The sequence below is a fragment of the Chelonia mydas genome, chromosome 1, assembly GCF_015237465.2.
Source record: "Chelonia mydas isolate rCheMyd1 chromosome 1, rCheMyd1.pri.v2, whole genome shotgun sequence".
Classification (NCBI taxonomy): domain Eukaryota; kingdom Metazoa; phylum Chordata; order Testudines; family Cheloniidae; genus Chelonia; species Chelonia mydas.
Window position 1 is genome coordinate 127,450,111 of NC_057849.1, and position 24,899 is coordinate 127,475,009.

Consider the following 24,899-nt stretch of genomic DNA (forward strand, 5'->3'; position numbering starts at 1 on the left):
CAGCAGCATGGTGGCTGCATTGCACAGCAGTTCTCTGTGGTGGAATCAATTGCTCTCTCGGATAGGGCCCACCCCGTCTGTGCCCTTCTTCCTCCTGACCTTGGCCAGGCCAGACTCAGTCTTATCTGGGGTGGGAGGAGGGCAAGACTTGGTGTCAGAATCAGGGCAGCCAATGATCCCGATCCCAACAAGTTCCCTCAGTGACACGTCCCCCCAGTATAACTGTACATACTGCCAAACATTTTACTTTCATGGAGTTAGGATATCAGTGTAAGAATCTGAGATTAGGGGGTTGGAATTAAGTCAGAGGCGTACAGAGGGAATGATCCTAACTCAAGTAGTGTTTACTCAACCAAGTATCCTCATTGAAACCAATGTGAGTAAGAGTTTTTAGGATTGGGCTAAGGAACAATAAAATAGAAAAATATTCTGGTGTCACATGGGTGTGAATAAGGGTAGAATTTGTACCAGAATGGGCCAGATTTTCAGAAGAGAAACAGGAAGTGGCCAGACTCCCATTGAGAAGCGATGGGTTCTGAACTCTTCTGAAAAATCTGACCCAGGACTGGAAACTCATTGCCCTTATTAAAGTGGTGTTTTGACATTAAAAGTTTGGAATATTTTAGGTCTGAAATAAATCAGAGCCTGCTGATTGGGAGACAAAAGGGGGTTGCAAATGTTCATGAAAGCAGAGACATTAAATAGAAGAAAGTCAGCTATTAAGTACAAGTCAGGTTTGATAAAATGCAGCGAGTAACTTGATTTGATTTCTGACTCCTCCCTCACCAGTAGATTTGATTTTGCTGCTGGAGGTATATCAAAATGTACAAAGAATGGCCAGAAAGAGAGAGCCTCCAGATCATGAATACTTCAGAAATTAACCACTGACTATAGCTCTGCCTGCAGTCCAGCATAGGACAGTTTTAACTGTTTATTTTCTAAATTAATTTGGAATAGATTAATTTGAAAAGTAGGACATGCTCCTCTTTAAAATTAGATATGAAGAGAACAGGAATAATGCCAAGATTAGATTATCAACTGAATGCTTCCAATGGCCAGTTCAAGAGGGGCATTCAACTCAAAATTGACTTTAAAAGCTCACTTTAGTTTTCATTCATACAGGGTATGACCCTCTTTGGATTGCTGGATTCTGCTCTGAGACATTTTCTAGGCCCCCCACAATTTTCTTCCCCTAAGTAAATGTAATGGTTTCAGACACAGAATTTAAATAGGGTATTTTTTGCACAAGTTCCATAACATGGCTACAAATCACAAAAATATCACCAATAAACCTGCACTATCTCAAAATATGCTGTCAGAAACTGATATTTGATCATATGAATCTGTTTTCAAAAAGACCTGTGAATAACATTCTATAGAACTGAAACTTTGCTGATCCCAACCCCCACTGAAAGCCAGTTGGAGTTTTTTCATTCATTCCAGTGGGCTCTGCATCAGGCCCTGATTGCATTCCTTTTCAGAAGATAGAAGATGTGCTCCATATCAAAATATATGTATATGAATTAAAATCAAATCTGTAAGTAATTAAATGAAGTCTGGTAATGCTTAAATTAAAGGAATACTTAAAACTGGAAGACCCAGTATTTGATCTCCTTTTCCTTCATGTTTGGCGGCAAACTCCAGATAATTCTTTATATACTGGAGCTTTTTCTTTAAAAATAAGATGCTATAATAAAATTTAAAAAACAGACTAGCATTATAATGACAATCAAAGAGAACAATGAGAAGAATACACATTTCAATATCAAGCCTATAAGGAGTTATAGATGACAGCAAATGAAACATTCTTGAAAAGGAACAAAATTACTTTGACAGGGTCCTTTAAAATTTTGCATGCTCCTACTTAAAGAGACACTGGCAACCTGTTAGCTCCAAATCCGAAATATTCTACCTCCTCTGTGTTATAATCTTGTGCACAATGTCTATGAAATTCTAAATATCTATTTTCCCCCATAACATCCACTGCCTCATTGGCAAGAATTTAAACCAAAATTCTAAGGGAGCATTAACAAAAACAGTGTTATACCTATCCTTTCAAATCTCTCATTCATAATCAACCAGGAACTAACCAATGCCTCAAAATGTATGCAGATTTTCACACATCTGTACTATTTTTCAGTAAGTGGCACTGTATTTTAATTTTTTGTTCAGTGTTTAGCATGTCAACAAGTATATATGGGCCAGCTTGTCCCTTTCTGTGCTAAAACCCCTGGGAGGGGATTAAAGTGGATCAAACCCCTGTGAAGATCCCCTCACAGAGTTCCTCCCCAATTGTTCTGTCAAGGGGTGGGTTTGCCCTCCCCAGGAAATGGCTGTGTGGCTTGCCTCCAAGGCTGAAGGAGCCCCAGAAAGCCTCAATCCTTGGGCTAATCTCTGCAGTGCCAAAGGAGAAAATGTGTGTCCACCAGCTTCTCCAGTATCTATCCATCCACCAACCATCAAAGTACTCCTATGTACCATAGTACATGGGTGTTCACTCCTGCCCCCCAGCCTGCCCAATCCACATCCACTTACCCTATTTTGATCTTAATCCTATGAAAAGTCACACACAGGCCTCAAGAAGGTTGAAGATGGTGCTGCAAAAGTAGCTGACCTCCCTGCCTTTCTTTCTATACAAGAAGGATGAGATCTGAATGTGAACAATCTCGGTAGCAACCTGCATGGAACTTGGAGGAGGAGCACATGTTGCAGGAAGGAAGAATCTAATTTTAGAAACATGGAGTCCTCTCATCTTATTACCCAACATCATGTAATACATCAGACATGCTGAGATAGAAAAGTTCCTGGCTGTGCTATTTGGAATGGAACGATTCCATCGGTTCACTGCTGGGCACAAGATGGTGGTGCAGTCTGATCACAAGCCATTAGAAAGCATCATAAAGAAACCTCTGCTGAGTGCACCTAAATGACTAAAATGCATATTGAGACTGCAGCACTGTTAGGTACTGCCCAGGAGGCTACAATATCGTCACATCTTAGATGGGAGGCTCAAGGCAATCTAACAAAGAACCAAACAGGTGGGGTTATACAGGAAGTAAATCTGTTCAACTCCAGAGTTAGCCATATCACAAGGACCAAGTGCCACAGAAGGTTACCCCTGCTACTAGGTAAGGGACATGCTGTGTGTGCAAGATGTGGGTTTATTTAAAACAAACCTAGCTGTAATCCCAGCAGATTTAAAAGCTGACATGAGATTGATTCATGCTTCACACCTGGGGACAGAGACATGCCTGGGTGTGTATCTACTGACCAGGCATGAATGCCCAACTGAGCGTGTGCATGAAACTGCACGAGGTGTGCAATTGAAGGCACATTTTGCAAGGTATGGCACTCTATGCTCAGACACTGGGCCACAGTACACTGCAAAAGAATTCAAAAAATTCAGTGCCAAATGCTAATTTGAATACATGATGTTTTCCCCTGGGAAATGGGAAAGGCAGAGTCAGCAGTAAAGATAACCAAGACACTGATGGCCTAGACAAAATAGACAAGAAGGGATCCCTATCTGGCAATGTTGAGCCATCATAATACATCCTTCCAGGAACTAGATAGTAGCTCATCACAGGGACTGATGAGTCAGTGTGACATTATCCATGGTACAATCTGGATGGATGATGGCACAGCTGTGCCCTCTCAGCTCTCCAACCTGGGGTGCCTTTTACACTGCTTTGGTGTGAGAACAGCCACTCTTGGCCTGTTCACACACAGCCTCTACCATGCAAAATGATATGAGTGCTCAAGCCAGTTACTCCTGATTTATATAGCAGAGTAACACCAGCAAATTCCCAGTCCCAGACTTGTTCCCAGAAATGTGTGTCTTGTACTGCCCAGAACCCTCCTCGACAATACAAGCTAATAGAAAGTCTGTAATTCATTAATAGAAAATGATATGCACAAAAATTGTTATCTCAGATGGAGGTTCCGAAACACTTCAATCCAAACACAACCCAGTTTAGCTAAAACAATAAGACAAGTTTATTAGCTACAGAAAGATAGATGTTATGTGATTACAAGTAATAAGGCATAGAAGTCAGAATTGGTTACAAAGAAATAAAAGGTAAAACACAAACTAATACCTAATTTAACAATCTAGGTGAACTTAAATCAAAAAGATTTTTCTTACCACATGCTTACAGCAGTCTGGTTGGATTCCTTCAGCCAGGACCCTTCCCTAGTTCAATGATGCTTCCTTTGGCTTTCAAACGTTGTTGGTGCCATGAGTAGAGATGAGGAGAGAGAGGTGATTTGGGGCCTCTGTTACTAAGTTTTATATCTTTTTCCTCCTCTTTGAAAATCATCTCCAGCTGGGGTTTAGGTGACAGCTAGTCTGTTTACATGGGAACCTCCAGATGTTCCATTGCCAAGATGAAAATTTCTCACTCACACCCTTCTTCCTGCCAAAGAATGGCCGCTTAATCAGGTGATAGTCTATTTAATTTTGTTGATACCAGGCTGAGGCAGCAGTGTGCCTTTTGTCTCTGAGGAACTGGTTTGTACCTACTTGGAGCATGTCTCAGTAAAGTCAAACAGTACACTCTTATAACTTTACATACAATGTTGACACACACATTTTACCAGGACAATAATGTTCAGCATACTTTATAAAAAATGTATCATAGTCTTGTAAAAAGGGTGAACACAAGGGTACAGACTGTCACAGTCAGAAAACCAAAACTCTGGTTCCCATGAGGATAGTCTGCAGCAGCCCAGTAGAGAAATGAGAAACAGGACAGAGAAACGGTTCAGAGAACACCAATCTAAGCAGGCAGCCTGCTTCAACAAAGGAGCCAAGGACGTGAGGCCACTACATACAGGTGAGCAGGTGTGGGTCCAACCATTACGTAGACACAATGAAATAGCAAAAGGCAACAGTCCAAGCTTCAGTGGGTTACATGCACATGAAGTAGCTACAGACTCAGTAAAGTGGTGGAGTCAAAACTGAAAATAACTGCAGAGTAGAGGCAGGTATCTGGCACATCTGATCAGACAGAGCTAAGGCCAAGATTTATAAAGAACCTCAGCCATCAGCTGGTCTGACATGAGTCAGAAACAAGATATATGAACAATGCAGGGGACCAACAGGATGCCACCCAACTGAATGAAGGCAGCAACGGAGTAAAAACAAGTCCCTCACCAACAGTGATAACAACAAGCAAGAAGACCAGCACACTTGAAGGACTATAAGCCCAAAAAGACTGCAATGAGCTGGTGGTAAAGTCAATGGCCCATATTTTTAAAGGTATTTAGGCATTGTGGTGCTCAGCATTGCATTGCCTAACTGATTTAGGAACCTAAATATATTTTTCAAAAGGGATGTAGACAGTTAGGAGCCATTATTCCATTTACAGTCAATGGGATTTAGACTCCTTGAGCGCCTAAATTACTTTTGCAAATGAGATTTAGGCACCTAAGTCAGTTAGGTGTTGCAGTGTTGAGTGAAATGACATCTAAATACCTTTAAAAATGGTATCTAAATACCCATGTTCCTAGGGTAGGCTATGTACTAGTAACATCTGGCCCCCAGGAACTCAGCAAAAGCTTGCACAAAAGATACAACAACAAAAATTGTTAAAAGGAAAGACATCACAACCTCCATGGCACTTGAAAGGAGGAGTATAGGTTGTGCGAGAGAAGAGTTTGGAGGAGGCACCAGGAAGCTAGTCTGTGTGCACATGCCTAGAATGTTAGCTACTGTTGCAGCACTTCTGTAAATAGTTCTCTTAGGAAACAGCCAGGTTAATTTTAGAATCATGGAGTCCTCTAATGTTACTACTCAGCACAAGATAGATGAAACAATCCCCTCTGTATCTTCTTGTGGGGCAATTATGCAGTCTCTTTGTTTATTTATTTACAGCAAAATGACATTTTCATCAAGTCACAAAACAATTGAATTCAGAAGCGAAAATCTTTAAAACTGAAGGAGTCCATGCTATATCAAAGCATTTCTCAAAGCAACACCTCCTGTCAGTCACTAAGAAAAGCCTCATATTGGAAAAGACTGGTGAAAATTTATTTTGAAAATGTAATGTATCTTAAAATAAATTAAACTTGTGTACTTAATAAGACCTAAGTTCACCATTCAGAAATGCTAGAGCTACAGAGAATTCCTCTAGTTTGCTGCAAAGTAACACCTAGTTCTAAGAAAGGACCTTTTGTTTTAACATTGTTCTGTGAAAATTGATTCTTATCCAGGTTAATGTTCTGAACAGATTAGCGTACAGATTACTTTGAGAACAGTAAATTTATACCAGAAAAAAACACGACATAACTGAGAATAGTAATTAAACAGACCCACAGAAATCAAAGTAAAATTAGCTCATAACTGTAGAGAAAGCAACAGTTTACATACATTCACATTTTATTATGTTATTTTAAAACAATTCTAGAATCTGGCCAGAAGGCCAGGTACAATGTTTGATGACCTCCTGGACACAGATAAAAGAAAGAAAGAAAGAAAGAAAGAAAATACATAATATATTTTTCAAAGTATCCAAAAGGAATATTTGCCAAGATTAACCTAACCAGCCACCGGATGTATAAGACTGTTATGAGAATGAATAGCTAATGTCACAGACTACTTATATGCAGTAATAGCGCACTCTCTTGGGAAAGGCAGTACTATTATTAATTATTATTTATTATTATTTGTGTATTTTACATTCACAGTAAGTAACAAAAACAGATTTATGTAGACTACTGCTGTTCTTGAGGTGCAGGACAGGAATTTATGTACAGTACATAATGTTAAAATGTATCAAATTTTAAGAGATACAAAGTCATTAAAAAATAAACTGAATGTCAAAAGGGTGCCCCATGCTTGCAAAATCACAGTAGTACCTCTTCCCTGAAAACCAGTAGCTTTTTGAGGATATGGGATTGTGCCAGATGTTAAAACTTCACCTTGAATCTCTGGAGTCGGAAAAGCAATTAGACTTTATCTCTCATCTCTTCTGTTCCAGAATCTCATTACCAGAGTTTACAGAAAAGTTTGTGCTGTAAATATTCCAGGTGCTACATTTTAAAAACACTAAACTGGGAGGAGAAGTAGATACACTGGAGGGTAGGGATAGGATACAGAGGGACCTAGATAAATTAAAGGATTGGGCCAAAAGAAATCTGATGAGGTTCAACAAGGACAAGTGCAAAGTCCTGCACTTAGGACAGAAGAATCCCATGCACCGCTACAGACTAGGGACCGAGTGGCTAGGCAGCAGTTCTGCAGAAAAGAACCTAGGGGTTACAGTAGACGAGAAGCTGGATATGAGTCAACAGTGTGCCCTTATTGCCAAGAAGGCCAATGGCATTTTCAGATGTATATGTAGGGGCATTGCCAGCAGATCAAGGGACGTGATCGTTCCTCTCTATTCGGCATTGGTGAGGCCTCATCTGGAGTACTGTGTCCAGTGTTGGGCCCCACACTACAAGAAGGATGTGGAAAAATTGGAAAGAGTCCAGCGGAGGGCAACAAAAATGATTAGGGGACTGGAACACATGACTTATGAGGAGAGGCTGAGGGAACTGGGGATGTTTAGTCTTCAGAAGAGAAGAATGAGGGGGGATTTGATAGCTGCTTTCAACTACCTGAAAGGGGGTTCTCAGTGGTAGCAGATGACAGAATGAGGAGTAATGGTCTCAAGTTGCAGTGGGGGAGATTTAGGTTGGATATTAGGAAAAACTTTTTCACTAGGAGGGTGATGAAGCACTGGAATGCGTTACCTAGGGAGGTGGTGGAATCCCCTTCCTTAGAAGTTTTTTAAGGACAGGCTTGACAAAGCCCTGGCTGGGATCATTTAGTTGGGGATTGGTCCTACTTTGAGCAGGCGGTTGGAGTAGGTGGCCTCTTGAGGTCCCTTCCAACCCTGATATTCTGTGATTCTATGAAAAAGGATAATATTTAAGGAGATGGTGGAATGTGGTTGTAATACATACATAGAATACAGAATGGAAAACTATAATATTTCTTCTTCTATGCCTCTGGCTTAGTTGTTGATATTAGCTAGTATTTTCTAGACTTTTTAGTGGCATTGCCTCAAAAATCTCTCCAGATCCTGAATCCTACAAACACTTATATATGTGCTTAACTTTACCCAAGTGATTTGTTCCATTCATTCAATGGTGTTACATTGTAATTATTGCAGAGCCTGAGACTTGCTTCCCCACCCCCGTCTCCTTGGCTGTCACTGAGCAAGTGAGACACCGTCGTTCTGGGCGTGGAAATTAACGGAGCCACAGTAATGAGATTCAGAACTCACAAAGCAGCAGGAGAAGAATAGCTCCTTCTGTTCTCCCTGTGATTCTGTGAGATATATGTTTAACAGTTATGGGTGGCCATCATTACAGAATTTCTAACTCGACACAGGGTTATAGACAGTGTTACATTTGTCCCCGGCTTTGTGTTTCTGATGCATCTGAGACAGCTAGACCCCAGTGAATTGATCACTGGCATGTGGATGAGATAAGGTAGTTTTCCACAATAGGGAATATAAATCTAATTTTAGTGATTGACAAATATATATATTTTAGGGAGAATTTGGATTTCTAACTTATTCTAACATACACGGCCAAATCTTTGCCCCTGTCCCCCATCCCACCTAGCACCCTTTGTACCACTGCTTTGGTGCCCTTTGCACTACTAGGCCAGTTAGGGAATCCCATGGGATAAGTACTGTTGCATCCTGAGGGGTTTTTTTTTTGCCTTCCTCCACCCCCACAAAGTCCCTAGATCTTTATCCCTAGATCCTGTCTGTGCCTGAAGTAGGTGTGTATGCATTCAGTCAGGACTGAGGCCCCTTTGTGCCATACACAGTACACCAAGATAGAAATAAGATGACCTCAGACACAAATCTTACAATGCAAGTAATCAATAACAGCATTTCAGAATGAAAGGCACCTACACAACTAGCCTTGCCACATCTGCTCACGTGAGTTTTGCCTTCTCAAAGGGGCAGATTCCTGTAATACGCTAATTCTCAAGTTATTGCTAAATGTGTGATTGACATTTCCCTATTTTACTGTGCATGCACACTACTGACTTATTGTTCTTTGTTACTGTTAATGGTAATCCCATTACTTATTTTATTTATTGTTTTATTCAAACTGGCCTCACCTCTGATTTAGTTTAAAACCTCTTCTAACTCCTAGTTTAGCAACAAAATGGGAACCACCAAATTTCTTTCTTTCTTTCTTTCTTTCTTTCTTTCTTTCTTTCATTTCTGTCCAGGAGGTCATCAAAGATTGTACCTGTCCTTCTAGCCAGATTCTAGAATTGTTTTAAAATAAGATAATAAAATGGATCACTTCATGATTACCTTTTCCGTTCATTCCCTGTGAAGCATCTGGCAAAGGCCACTGTTGGAAGACAGGATACTGGGCTAGATGGACCATTGGTCTGACCCAGTATGGCCATTTTTATGTTCTTAACTAAGCCAGGCACCTCTACATGCAGCTCTTTGTGTGTTGGTGTATGCTCTGAAAAGTATTCAGATAAGCAGAAAAACATCCCACCTCAGCTTCCATGAGGCTAATTAGTGTGGATTTATATCAGAAGGAAAAAAATGAGTAATTTAACAACTATACAAACTACTAAACAACTTGAAGCTTCAAAACCTTATTGGCTAATCCAAGGGTTCTCAGACTGGGGGTTGGGACCCCTTAGGGGGTCACAAGGTTATTACATGGGGGGTGGTGAGCTGTCAGCCTCCACCCCAATCCCCGCTTTGCTTCCAGGATTTATAATAGTGTTAAATATATAAAAAGTGTTTTTAATTTCTGGGGGGGGGGGGGGGGGTCACACTCAGAAGCATGCTATATGAAAGGGGTCACCAGTACAAAAGTTTGAGAACCACTGGGCTAACCCTATTCTAAAGGAGGCAAGAAAAATTAATATAAACTGTTACTATGCACAAAGATTAAATTTTCATTTATATTTGCTAGGTTTTATATTTTCAATTCATGTTTATTACCTTCAGCCTAAAAACAGAATTTAGCCACTTAAAATTTAAATTCCACTTTGCTGTAGTTTCCTGGGCTAGCTGAGGAAAAAGTGTGCAATCAAATCAGCTACTATCTTCTGTGTCATTTTATTGTGCTGGTTTTTAAATTCCTATATCATCTGCCTGTCTATCTATCTATACTTAATTGATTATGCTTTCTCTTTCCCTATGCTTTCTGGGACTCGTCACACCACATAATTTTTTTCTATTTTTTTTTTGACATTATAATAATCTCTATCATAATTGCAGCGCTACAGAGAGAAACGCTGTAGGGAGAAAAAGCACTGAAGAGAGAAGGTGAAAGCACCAAACCAAAACAAAACAAAAAAACTTTTGGTGAGGGAAAAGAATTAAACAATGAAACAAATGTAGACTGAAATGCCCACAGACATATTTCTTTGGCCTAAAAGGAACACGTTTTCGATAATAACCTGAGGAGGAGGAGGTTCTAGTGCACAGCAGAACACATAACACCTGAGTGCTGCTGCCACTTTAAGGACGGACAGCAGTACATAAGTGTGGTGCTTGGAGTTCTGGCCTCCTGCCATCAGCCCGCAGTCAGCAAGGTACTTAAGCTAGTGTATAAATTGAAACAGCTGTCTAGTCCCATTGAATCCAGTGAGACTACTCAAGGTTTACAGTTGTACACAGGCCGGATTATGGCCATAATGCTGGGTCATCAGCCATGTTGTAGTCAGCGATGTGTGGGAAGAGATGTAGAAACATCAGTGTCCAAATGATACCATTGTGAGGAGTGTGTAGCATGTATGTGAGAGACCAAGTTAAGAGTAAGATACAAGTCTAGGTCTGGCAACCAATGACAGCCAAAGAAGAAGGTCACATACAAGGATAATATAAAAGACAAGAATAATATTAAAAATTGACATTGTTTTGCCCATTACCCCCCAAAATGGGTAAAATGACAGCTCTTTTGGATCACTATTTGGGGGAGAAGACAATTGGCTTTGATGGGAGCTCAAGAAGTGAATAAGTAGAGACAAGGGCTGGGAAATCCCATCCTGATGACTCCATATCATAACTGAAAAGTAGCGCTGAGATTTCATTTGGGGCCTTCCATTTGCCAGTTGTTCAATTTTGGATTCATCTTGCATTAATGTGTCCCAAGAATCACCCTAATTCCAACTGTCAAAAGTGTTACAGGAATATCTGATTCTGGTCTGTACATTGTACATGTGATATATTCCATCATGTGCCAGCAATGCCCCTCTGCCATGTACATTGGACAAACTGGACAGTCTCTACACAAAAGAATAAATGGACACAAATCAGACATCAAGAATTGCAACATTCAAAAACCAATAGGGGAGCACTTCAATCTCCCTGGACACTCAATAACAGACTTAAAAGTGGCCATTCTTCAACAAAAAAACAGACTTCAATGAGAAACTGCAGAACTGGAATTAATTTTCAAACTTGACAACATCAAATTAGGCCTGAATAAAGACTGGGAATGGCTGGGTCACTACAAAAAATAATTTTCCCTCCTCTGATACTCACACCTTCTTGTCAACTGTTGGAAATGGGCTACATCCACCCTAACTGAATTGGCCTTGTTAGCACTGACCCCCCTCACTCAGTAAGGCAACTCCATGTGCTGTTTTCATGTGCTGTATATTTATACCTACCTACTGTATTTTCCACTCCATGCATCTGATGAAGTGGGTTATAGCCCATGAAAGCTTATGCCAAAATAAATGTGTTAGTCTCTAAGGTGCAACAAGGACTCTTCGTTGAGTATGTATTAGGTATATAAGTAATGCAAGGTCTGCAGGTTGAGGCCTGTAAGATTTCAGCTTAGCAATATTAGGCCTCAGGCCAAGGAGGATTGACATAAGTAGGTGACTCAGAGATAACGTACCAGGAAAATTACAAGATTACTGTAAAGAATGGGTGATGTTCTGGAAAGTGTGCCACAATGTACCCATCAAGCCTTCAACATACTCAATTGTAACATCATGAGAATTTCTGCAGTAACTGCAGGTTACCATGGGGACTTGTTTACATAGACGCATAATGAGAAAAAGGGAACTAAGAGGATAAGCTACGAAAAGCAGGCACCCCAAAGTTTATGGGGTGTGTAAGTATAGATAAGATAAAGGGGGTTGGACACCTCATGCATATACATAAGGTTTTGGGTGTGATTATAACACTGGATAAAAAGGGTTCTCTGGTATGTATAAGGAGGGAAGACCCCCATCAGAAGATCCTCCACCAATGAGCACCCGTTGAGAGATCCACCCATCTCCATGATATCTTTAGGGATGTAAGTATGAGTACATTTCTGAGCATTTCACCAGCTCTCTTGGGTTTCATTTATGTATTCACTATTGTGACATGGATTATCTGCTTAATGAAATGTGTAATAAAAGCACAGTTACTCATGTGTAGGTGTGCTCGTGGTCACTGTATTTGTTCTTCATGTGCTCCTTGAGTCTCCAGACCTAAGAATATCCCTCAGGGTAATTCCCAAACTGCTGTTTTTAAAACTGTAGCAGCACATGAGATGGACTCACTCACTAGGGACACAGAGGACTATTGATTAATATACAACTCAAACTAAATAAAGGCTACGCTACCCTGAGAACCATCACAATTGGGAAGCCACTGGATGATAATTTTATTTCTATAATACAAGTGTTTCAACTTTTCTTTATTGACTATTGCTAATATGAGAACAGCATGGACATGTTTGCAGGTTTATGAACAGCAAGGCATGTAATCATCTTTCAAAGATGTCACAGAGGGTGACAGAAGTTGGTCTTAATGCTGACTACCATGCAAACAGACAGACATATCAATGAGACTGACACAAAAGGCAAGCATGGGTTTTAGCACAAAGGATGCAAGAGAGGCTAGCCAGCTAGCTCGAGAGAGGCAAGCCAGAGTGGAATCAAAGGAAAGTGGAAGAGCAAACCACAATGCAATGACAGCTGGGGTGTCACAATGGGTGACAGCTGTTGTGGATGAAAATCTGCAGATATATCTTAGCTCGGAGGAGCTGTGCAGGTGAAGAGGTAAACAGCACCAATGATAATATTGGAGGTGTTGGAGTTCTAAACTCATTTATTAGTGGGGGATTTCAATTATCCCCATATTGACTGGGTACATATCATATCAGGACGAAATGCAGAGACAAAATTTCTTGATACTTTACATGACTGCTTCTTGGAGCAGCTGGTACAGGAACCCACAAGGGGAGAGGCAATTCTCAATCTAGTCCTGAGTGGAGCGCAGGATCTGGTCCAAGAGGTAACTATAACAGGACCGCTTGGAAATAGTGACCATAATATAATAACATTTAACATTCCCATGGTGGGAAGAACACCTCAACAGCCCAACACTGTGGCATTTAATTTCAGAAAGGGGAACTATGCAAAAATGAGGAGGTTAGTTAAACAGAAATTAAAAGGTACAGTGACTAGAGTGAAATCCCTGCAAGCTGCATGGACACTTTTCAAAGACACCATAATAGAGGCTCATCTTAAATGTTTACCCCAAATTAAAAAACACAGTAAAGAACTAAAAAAGAGCCACTGTGGCTTAACAACCATGTAGAAGAACCAGTGAGAGATAAGAAGGCATCTTTGAAAAAGTGGAAGTCAAATCCTAGTGAGGTAAATAGAAAGGAGCATAAACACTGCCAAATTAAATGTAAAAATGTAAAAAGAAAAGCCAAAAAGGAGTTTGAAGAACAGCTAGCCAAAAACTCAAAAGGTAATAACAAAATGTTTTTTAAGTACATCAGAAGCAGGAAGCCTGCTAAACAACCAGTGGGCCCCTGAACGATGGAGATACAAAAGGAACGCTTAAAGATGATAAAGTCATCACAGATAAACTAAATGAATTCTTTGCTTCAGTCTTCACGGCTGAGGATCTTAGGGAGATTCCCAAACCTGAGCTGTCTTTTGTAGGTGACAAATCTGAGGAATTGTCACAGATTGAAGTGTCACTAGAGGAGGTTTTGGAATTAATTGAGAAACTTAACAGTAACAAGTCACCGGGACCAGATGGCATTCACCCACGAGTTCTGAAAGAACTCAAATGTAAAATTGCAGAACTATTAACTATGGTTTGTAACCTGTCCTTTAAATCAGCTACTGTACCCAATGACTGGAAGACAGCTAATGTAACACCAATATTTAAGAAGGGCTCTAGAGGTGATCCTGGCAATTACAGACCGGTAAATCTAACATCAGTACCAGACAAATTAGTTGAAACAAAAGTAAAGAATAAAATTGTCAGACACATAGAAGAACATAAATTGTTGTGCAAAAGTCAACATGGTTTCTGTAAAGGGAGATCATGTCTTACTAATCTATTAGAGTTCTTTGAGGGGGTCAACAAACATGTGGACAAGGGGGATCCAGTGGACATGGCGTACTTAGATTTCCAGAAAGCCTTTGACAAGGTCCCTCACCAAAGGCTCTTATGTAAATTAAGTTGCCATGGGTTAAGAGGGAAGATCCTTTCATGGATTGAGAACTGGTTAAAAGACAGGGAACAAAGAGTAGGAATAAATGGTAAATTTTCAGAATGGAGAGGGATAACTAGTGGTGTTCCCCAAGGGTCAGTCCTAGGACCAATCCTATTCAACTTATTCATAAATGATCTGGAGAAAGGGGTAAACAGTGAGGTGGCAAAGTTTGCAGATGATATTAAACTGCTCGAGATAGTTAAGACCAAAGCAGACTGTGAAGAACTTCAAAAAGATCTCACAAAACTAAGTGATTGGGCAACAAAATGGAAAATGAAATTTAATGTAGATAAATGTAAAGTAATACACATTGGAAAAAATAACTCCAATTATACATACAATATGATGTTGGCTAATTAAGCTACAACTAATCAGGAGAAAGATCTTGGAGTCATCTTGGATAGTTTTCTGAAGACATCCACACAGTGTGCAGCAGTAGTCAAAAAAGCAAACGGGATGGTAGGAATCATTAAAAAAGGGCTAGAGACTAAGACAGAGAATATCTCATTGCCCTTATATACGTCCTTGGTATGCCCACGTCTTGAATGCTGCATACAGATGTGGTCCCCTCATCTCAAAAAAAGATATACTGGCATTAGAAAACATTCAGAAAAGGGCAACTAAAATGATTAGGGGTTTGGAACAGGTCCCATATGAGGAGAGATTAAAGAGGCTAGGACTTTTCAGCTTGGAAAAGAGGAGACTAAGGGGGGCTATGATAGAGGTCTATAAAATCATGAGTGGTGTGGAGAAAGTGAATAAGGAAAAGTTATTTACTTGTTCCCATAATGTAAGAATAGGGGCCACCAAATAAAATTAATGGGCAGCAGGTTTAAAACAAAAAAAAAGGAAGTTCTTCTTCACTCAGCGCACAGTCAACCTGTGGAACTCCTTGCTTGAGGCGGTTGTGAAGGCTAGGACTATAACAGGGTTTAAAAGAGAACTGGATAAATTCATGGAGGTTAAGTCCATTAATGACTATTAGCCAGGATGGGTAAGGAATGGTGTCCCTAGCCTCTTTTTGTCAGAGGGTGGAGATGGATGGCAGGAGAGAGATCACTTGATCCTTACCTATTAGGTTCACTCCTTCTGGGACACCGGGCATTGGCCACTGTCGGTAGACAGGATACTGGGCTGGATGGACCTTTGGTCTGACCCAATATGGCCATTCTTATGTTCTTATTAAAATACATTGCAGAAAAGGGTGATAAGGGGGAGACCTTGGGGTATACACCTTCTTATGCATCAGTTGGATTCCAGACACTTAGGCTTGGTCAAGCTTTGGCATTTCTGATTCTAGTAGCAAAGAAGAGGGAGAAAATAAAACTGGTGATCAAAATTTCATATATATCATAGAATCAGAAAATATCAGGGTTCAAAGGGACCTCAAGAGGTCATCTACTCCAACCCCCTGCTCAAAGCAGGACCAATCCCCAACTAAATCATCCCAGCCAGGGCTTTGTCAAGCCTCACCTTAAAAATCTCTAAGGAAGGAGATTCCACCACCTCCCTAGGTAATCCATTCCAGTGCTTCACCACCCTCCTAGTGAAAAAGTTTTTCCTAATATCCAACCTAAACCTCCCCCCCTGCAACTTGAGACCATTACTCCTTGTTCTGTCATCTGCTACCATCGAGAACAGTCTAGCTCCATCCTCTCTGGAACCACCTCTCAGGTAGTTGAAAGCAGCTATCAAATCCCCCCTCATTCTTCTCTTCTGCAGACTAAATAATCCCAGTTTCCTCAGCCTCTCCTCATAAATCATGTGCTCCTGTCCCCTAATCATTTTTGTTGCCCTCTACTAGACTCTTTCCAATTTTTCAACATCCTTCTTGTCATGTGGGGCCCAAAACTGGACACAGTACTCCAGATGAGGCCTCACCAATGCCGAATAGAGAGGAATGATTGCGTCCCTCAATCTGCTGGCAATGCTCCTACTTATACAGCCCAAAATGCAATTAGCCTTCTTGGCAACAAGGGCACATTGTTGACTCATATCCAGCTTCTCATCCACTGTAACCCCTAGGTCCTTTTCTGCAGAACTGCTGCCTAGCCATTCGGTCCCTAGTCTGTAGCAGTGCATAGGATTCTTCCATCCTAAGTGCAAGACTCTGCACTTGTTTTTGTTGAACCTCATCAGATTTCTTTTGGCCCAATCCTTTAATTTGTCTAGATCCCTCTGTATCCTATCCCTACCCTCCAGCGTATCTACCACTCCTCCCAGTTTACTGTCATCTGCAGACTTGCTGAGGGTGTGCAGACTTGCTGAGGGTGATGTACATACACTTTTTTACTTATTTAGTGCGAGGAATGCATTTGCCCTTTTAAACTAAGGCCTTCGATAATGTATACACTATCAAAATGAGGCAGGTAAACAGTACATACAATTTGGTGCCTAGCAATTACATATACCACCAGTGGACGACTATAAGGAATTATGCAGATTTACATCAGCTGAGAAACTGGGCCACTTTCTGGTATGCACATTTTACAACAGCTTCTGCTGAGGATTTAATGTAGAAATGAGGAAAGCCTTTATAATCCATTTATCCCTTAGAAGTTGGGGTAATTTTCCAGAAATATGGTGTCTAGAAACTGGCATGTTTTTTAAAAGTTTTGGGGATTAGCTAGGATCATGGTACCAGGGACGAAGGAGAGATTCTAGCTGCTCAGAATTAAGGTGCAATGAGCCTTGAATTCCTTTGCTTCCATCCTGATGAAAACCCTCCCAACCTGACTCACCTCCACAGTTAGTAGCAGTAGGTCTGCGAACTAGCAAGAAGTAGAGAAAGTAGCAGATTGAATGTCCTTTGCACACTGGAGAGCATTCAGTCATGTGACTAAAACGCTAAACTGGGACTCCGAAAAGGCAGGTTCAAGAACCACCTTGCCACACACTTTAGCAAATTGCTTAATCTTTGTTTCACTTCCTCATCTGAAAAATGGGGATAATTATACTTCCTTTCCCCACACTTTGTGAGTTTAAACTGCAAACTCTTCAGGCAATGAGTGTTTCTTAGGGTTTGAGTACACAGCGATATTAATTTGCAGCAAGGCCGTGTACTGTGGATTCACACAATGGCTTGCCATGAACTAACTCATCCTTTAAACATACCTTTAGTTTGTATTTCTATTGTGTCTAGCACAAAGGGGCCTTTGTCTTGCTGGGGGTCTCTTGGTGCTATCATAATTCTCAGAATAAATAATGAAGTAAGACAAATGGTATTGGTAATTTAGCATATACATTTGCATTTGATGTACATTTCATTTTTGCAGATTCCGTTTTACCTGACAAAAATAATCCGATTCGGAACTCGGGACTGTTGTAGTAACTTCTCCTCATCGGATGAAGTGAGCTGTAGCTCATGAAAGCTTGTGCTCAAATAAATTGGTTAGTCTCTCAGGTGCCACGAGTCCTCCTGTTCTTTTTGCGAATACAGACTAACACGGCTGCTACTCTGAAAATGGTTTGGGAGAGTGACTGGTTTTCAAAACAGCAGGCTGCAAGAACAGGATTGCCCCTTTAGTTAGACATCTCTGTCTTCTGATACCAACATTTGAATTTTTGACTAACTTTTTTTTCTTCTTTTGGGTTTCAGAGATCCAGTGTGCTGGCAGGCATTATTTTACTCACATTTTTCTATACTCTACACTGTAATTCACCATTCAGGAAAATAAACAATTGTATGAGAAAGCAGCATATGCAATATGTGCTCTTCACTTTTGTCTCTTTGCCTCTCCTGACGAGGAAGGTTATCCAACAGTCCCAGACTGGTGCAGAGGAAAGCTGCAGAAACAGATTAATTTTCTTTCTCAGTATTTATTATTTTTTCAGCTACCTTAAAACGGGAACTGTAAACACTTTGATTAATGGATTGAAAGGTTGCATAGTTTCACTGCAGCTCCTGTAAGTACCACTGTATCTTTTGCTAAAATGCTATTTTGTAACTCCTTAGAGTAGTGCTCCTCAATGAATCAAAACCGTGATGTCAATTCCTCTTCCAGCAACAAGAGTAAACTTGGCTATTAACCACCCCAACCCATCTCTCTAACAGACAAATGCACCATGATTTCAAGGTTGTGATAAAATCAGGATACTAAGCCTTTATATTGTGATAACCTTAGGGCCTGGATTTAAAGTGAAGACTTTGTGGGTTAAAAATTTGTTCTTAGTTACACCAGACCCTAAAATAACAAATTTGAATGATTAATTTAGGGCCAGATCCTGATTCTTTTACAATGGATAGCACTATACTCCACCCATAGTCTCATTGACTTGGATGATATATCTATGAAATAAAATATGAGTCAACATAAGCAAGGGGATCAGAATCTGGCTCTTACATTGTACCTCAGAAGAGGAAATTCAAACTATTATTAAATCTATGCTGTCTGGCAAATCTCCAGATCTGAATTGGTTTCCCTCAGTTCTACAAAGTATTTCAGTACCTGCAAAACCCTATATTCCAGCCTGTGATTCAAGGAAAATTGAAAACTGGTAGCTTCTCTTGGGATATGAAAATTAGTCTAATTACTGTCATAGCTATGAAAGATGGAGATGGTCTGCCTTGTTTAAACTAATGCCCTATGATTCCTCAATATGGATATAAGACTGATACACCCTGATCCGACTGAGTTAAAAATTGGAAGATTTTCTTTTGGTAATCTTTGACATTTTAAATACCTGACAAAATGTTCACCTGCAATCCATAAGGCATTCAATGGAAACAAATGTCTATCCATAATTGCAATACTAGAGAAGTTTTAATTTGGCAAAATTACACAAATGGATTTCAGTAATCTAATCGATAATAATCAATTATCTCTGTTACAGCTAACAGTATAATCCGCACTTAGGAACAATACCAAGCAAAATTATCTTTTTCTTCTCTTATTCAAACCAGTGTTGTACTGGAATCATTAGCAATGAAATTAGAGCTCCTCCATGCATTTCTGATATAAAATTAGGAATCTCTTAATATAAGACCTTAGTGTATGCAAATAACATCTTACTGACTTTCACACATCTACCAGGATCCATTTCTAGCCTGTTAGAACTGGTCGCAGCCTTTGGCAATTTTGCAGGCTGCAAAATAAACACACAAAAATCAAAAGTTAGGGTATCATCCAAATTCCTAATCACACTCCTTCTTTACTTAACCAAACAAATCACATACTTGAGTGTTATAATTTGTTTCTGATCTTTAAAAAATTCTCTTCCATCAACATTGCCCAGTCTTAAAACAATTCTCTAAACTTTTGGGGTTGTATACACATGTCCTTTATGAGTCAAATAAAATTCTAAAAATGAGTGTCCTCCCATATATGTCAGATACACTGAAAAACAATATATGATGAAAATTTTTGATGTGTGAAAAAGAGGGCACTTTTCTCTGAATTATTTTTGTTGAAAAATGTTGAGGAACAGAATCTGCAAAGAAGTATAGATTATTCAATGTCTGCACTACCCTCTACGGAGCCATATTTACAACAGTAACATAAATACTTTCAATTCCATCCTGGTGGACTTGCCTCTGCAGTGACTTGCAACATTGTAAGTTGGTGGCGGTACTTCTATAACCTCTTAGGTTTATGTCTAATGGCTGCAAGACTGAATGTATGCTAGTGGGAAAAAAAGCTCAATACAGACACTGAGGAATTGATGGAGTTCTTGAGTCTACCATCTTTTCATTTCACTACCACTTAAACTGATAATAAGAAGGACTTTAACAAACAAGAACAAAACAAAACCTAGTAATTGTACAGATGCATTACTAGCCTGGATGGTAACATTGTCAATAACAATGTAGAAAATGCAGAAGTCTTCAAGCAATACTTCTTTCTTTGGAAAGAAACTGAAAGCTTATTGTAATAATTAAATATTTTCTATTCAGACAGTAATTATGCAGTGTGTTAAAAGTCCACTGTTACAGTTAACATTTTTAAATATGCAGACCCGGATCACTTGCACCCAAGAGTTTTCAAAGAATTGTCTAAGGCACACTCTGAGCCACTGATGTTGACTGATGTTCAAATTTAACAAATCTTGAAATATAGGGGATGTTCCAGATAACAGGAGAAAAGCAAGTGCTATTTCAGTATTTTAAATGGATGAACAGGATAACCTACCACTGATCCTGGGTGAAATTATGGAAAGGCTGCAATCCGTAAAGAATTAAACAATGGCATCTTAATTAATGTAAACAGGGCTGGCCTCACCATGAGGCGAACTGAGGTGGCCGCCGCAGGTGCCAGACTGTGCGGGGGGGGCACCACTAGGACCCAGAGTGTAGAAAATTGTGTCTGCTGCTGGTGCATATGTATTCTCTCTGCTCTAGATGTACAGAGATGGTGGAGTGCTGTGCTGGAGGAAGGGGAGCACAAGAGACATAACAGGCAGGCAGGAGAAAAGGTGAGAGGGAATAACAGAAAGCAGCAGGAGCTGCAGGGAGAGAGAGGAGGAGGAGGAGCCTCTTATGTACCTCTCTAGCACCCCCAGAAGCCTGGATTGATTAACACCAGCTTCTCAGGGACTTTCTTTTTCCTGATGTTTCCCTGAACCCACTTGAGGAGAACAGGCAGTCAAATGAAGTAGTAGGAGACAGTTAGGCCCTTAAGACATTCACTCAGGCCCTGCTACCAACCTGCTTATTTGTGCCCTTCAATTGAGTGTTGAGAGCCACTATAGCTGGCACAGAACAGCAGTCATGAGTGAAAGAAGAAAACGCCCCTCTGGGGCAGCATTCAGAAAAGGAAAGGAAAGGAAGCTTTTCTATCTAAGTGGGAAGGAGCTCTCCTGAGACAAATAGGTACAAATGTTCACGGTGAGCCTTCCGGCCCCGGTGAGGATGTGAGTGGTGAGGAGATGCCTGATCTTCCAGTTAGTCAGGGTGCAGGTGACCTGGCAGCTACTGCAGCATCCATATCTCCATCTCAAATGGATGTAACCATGCACATTCCTGAAAAAAAGTGTAGATCAGAGAAGAGTGTGGAGGAGGTGCAAGAAACAGCTGCTGCTGAGTTTAGTTCCTTAAGTCTAGATGATCCAGGACTGTGGACCCACTTGAGCAGTAGCCTGAGGGACTTCCTTGTACTGCATGGGCCACAGTAAGTGAAAAACTTCATGTTCCCCAAAGACAATGAAAATAGAAGTTTCCATCGGGGCCAGTGCAAGGATATTTTGCACCCTTATCAAAATTTCCACCTTGTGCCCCCCCTCCCCCTCTCCCTCCCCTCCTCCCGGAGCATCACTTATTATAAACTTTCAAAAATGAATACTGCATAATGTGGCATTGTTCATTAGAATTAATACACGTTCAGCTTGAAAAGTTATTAATTTCATTATTTAGTCTACATATTTAATGAAAATAAATGAATAACCTGACAGGGTGTGGGGCTGGCTGGCTTCGGGCAGGGGTGTGTGGCAGGGGTTGGCTGGAGACAGGGGAGTGCGGGGCTGGTGCGGGCAGGGCAGGGGGTGAGGCAGGGACTAGAGACAGGGGCTGGCTGTGGGCAGGAGGTGCGGGGCTGGTGCGGGCGTTACAGCGGGTGTGGGGCTGGTGCAGGCAGGGCAGGGGGTGGAGCCAGGGGCTGGCTGAGGGCAGGGGATGTGGCAGGGGCTGGCTGCAGGCAGGGCAGGGGGTGTGGGGCTGGTGCAGGCAGGGCAAGGGGTGAGGCAGGGGCTGGCTGTGGGCAGGTCAGGGGGTGTGCGGCTGGCTGAAGGCAGCATAGGGGGTGTGGGGCTAGCTGCGGGCAGGACGGGGGGGTGGGGCTGGTATGGGCAGGGCAGGGGGTGTGGCAGGGGCTAGCTGCAGGCAGGGCAGGGGGTGTGGGACTCGTGCGGGTAGGGCACGGGGTGTGGCAGGGGCTAGCTGCAGGCAGGGCAGGGGGTGTGGGGCTGGTGCAGGCAGGGCATGGGGTGCAGCAGGGTCTGGAGACAGGGGCTGGCTGCAGGCAGGGTGGCGGGTACTCACAGGGAGAGCGGCTCAGGGCAACAGCGCACAGAGCAGCCCAAGCCAAGCAGCAGGACTCAGCCCAGGTCCAGCAGAGCAGCCAGGGACCCGCCGGGCAGCAGCAGCAGAGGGAGCTCCAGGGCCAGGGGGAGCAGCAGCAGCAGCAGCAGCAAGAGGCCCCATGCCCAGGGCCAGGCAGCGGCCCACACGGCTCCCTCAGCACAGCGCCCCCAGCAGCTGGAGGAGGAATGAGATCATTTCCTGGCCGGCCAGAGCCCATCAAAGCCGCAGCGCCCCCTCGCACAGTGGCAGGAAGAGGAGTACACACTAGCCTGCGCCAGGCAAGCATCCCAGACATTTTGTGCACCACTTTTTGGTGCCCTCAAATCTTGGCACCCTAGGCGGCCGCCTAGTTCACCTAGTGGTTACGTGGGCTCTGCATCCAACACATTACTGGCGTGGAATCCCCAATGGTGACAAAGTGGAGAGGCCATGGCTTATGTACTCAAAAACCCAGAATGCTGCATACTGTTTTTCTTGCAAACTCTTCCAGTCTAATGTTCCAGCCACATTGGGTTCTACGGGAACAAAGGACTGGAAAAATCTGGCTACAAATCTGACATGCCATGGGAAGGCAGCAAATCACCAGAGAGCATTCCATAGGTGGAAAGAGCTTGAGATGAGACTAAGGTTAAAGGCCACCATAGATGATCAGCATCAAGACAAGATTGCATCAGAGTCTCTTTACTGGCAAAATGTTCTGAAAAGGCTCATTGCCATTGTGAGAATGCTTGCTACCCAAAACCTAGCACTGCGTGCACTTCAGATCAGCTGTATGTGCCAAACAATGGAAACTTCCTTAAAATTGTGGAGCTGATGGCTGAGTTTAATGCTGTACTCCAGGAGCATCTAAGAAGAGTCACCACCCAAGAAATGTACACACACCACTACCTTGGAAAAACAATTCAAAATGAGATCATGCAGTTACTGGCAACAAAAGTCAAACAGACGATTGTGGCAGATCTAAAGTCAGCAAGATATTACTCTGTTATTCTGGACTGCACACCTGACATCAGCCATACGGAACAAATGACTTTAATGTTGTGTTTTGTAACAACAACTGAACCTAGTGAAAATGTCCCTGCAGTGGTGACTGTCAGAGAGCATTTTCTAGAATTTATTGACATTGATGATACTATAGGAGCTGGTATGACAAATGTGCTTCTTAAAAAGCTGGAAGATATGGGAATTGCGATAGCTGACATGCGAGGTCAGGGCTACAATAATGGTGCCAACATGAGAGGAAAGAACAGAGGAGCACAGACACGGATCTGAGAGTTAAACCCTTGAGCTTTTTTTGTCCCATGCCATTCTCATTTATTGAATGTGGTGGTCAGTGATGCAGCATCAGCTTCTAGTGAGGCTGCTGAATTTTTAAATGTAATTTAAAGCATCTATGTATTTTTCTCTGCATCAAGTCATTGATGACAAATTTTGAAGCAACATCTGGAAACATCCTCTGTGACACTGAAACCACTGAGTGACACACAATGGGAAAGTCGAGTAGAGGCGATAAAGCCTATCAAGCACCAAATTGGGAAGATAGATGATGCCATAGTTACCATTATGGAGGATAATGTTATGACAGGAACTGTTCGTGGGAGAACAGTGGCAGAGGGAAATGGAATCACCAGAAACATACATAATTTCAAATTTCTGTGTGGCTTAGTGTTGTGGCATGTCATACTGTTTGAAATAAATGTTGTAAGCAAGAGACTCCAAGGTGTTGACCTTGATATATCTGGAGAAATGGAACTGGACAAAGCAAAGTCATACCTACAGTCTTACCAGTCAGATGAGGGATTTCAAAACATTCTGAAGAGTGCACAGAAGTTGGCAGAGGAACATCACACTGAAGCTATTTTCCCACCCATTCAATACAATACAAGAGTCACCGAAGAAGAAGACATTTTGATTATGAGGCATGGGATAATCCCATAAGAGACCCCAAACAACAATTCAAAGTTGAATTCTTTAACCAGGTGCTAGATTGTGCAATAAAGTCAGTTGAAGAATTTTTCATGCAGCTCAGGGAACACAGCAGTATATCTGGGATGTTGTATGATATTCCAAAACTCCTCACTATACCTGAAGAAGACCTACACCAGCAATGCAGGGCACTAGAGACAGTGTTGACACATGATGACATGCACAATATTGATGCAAGTGATTTAGGTGATGAACTGAAAGCCTTTTCAAGATACATTTCAGCAGGATCAACTCCAAAGGCTGTTCTGGAATATATGTGCACAAATAAGATGACCACCCTCTTTCCAAATGTTTTTGTTGCTCTGCGCATACTTCCAACACTTCCTGTAACAGTTGCCAGTGGAGAATGCAGCTTCTCCAAGCTGAAGTTAATAAAAACACGTCTTCACTC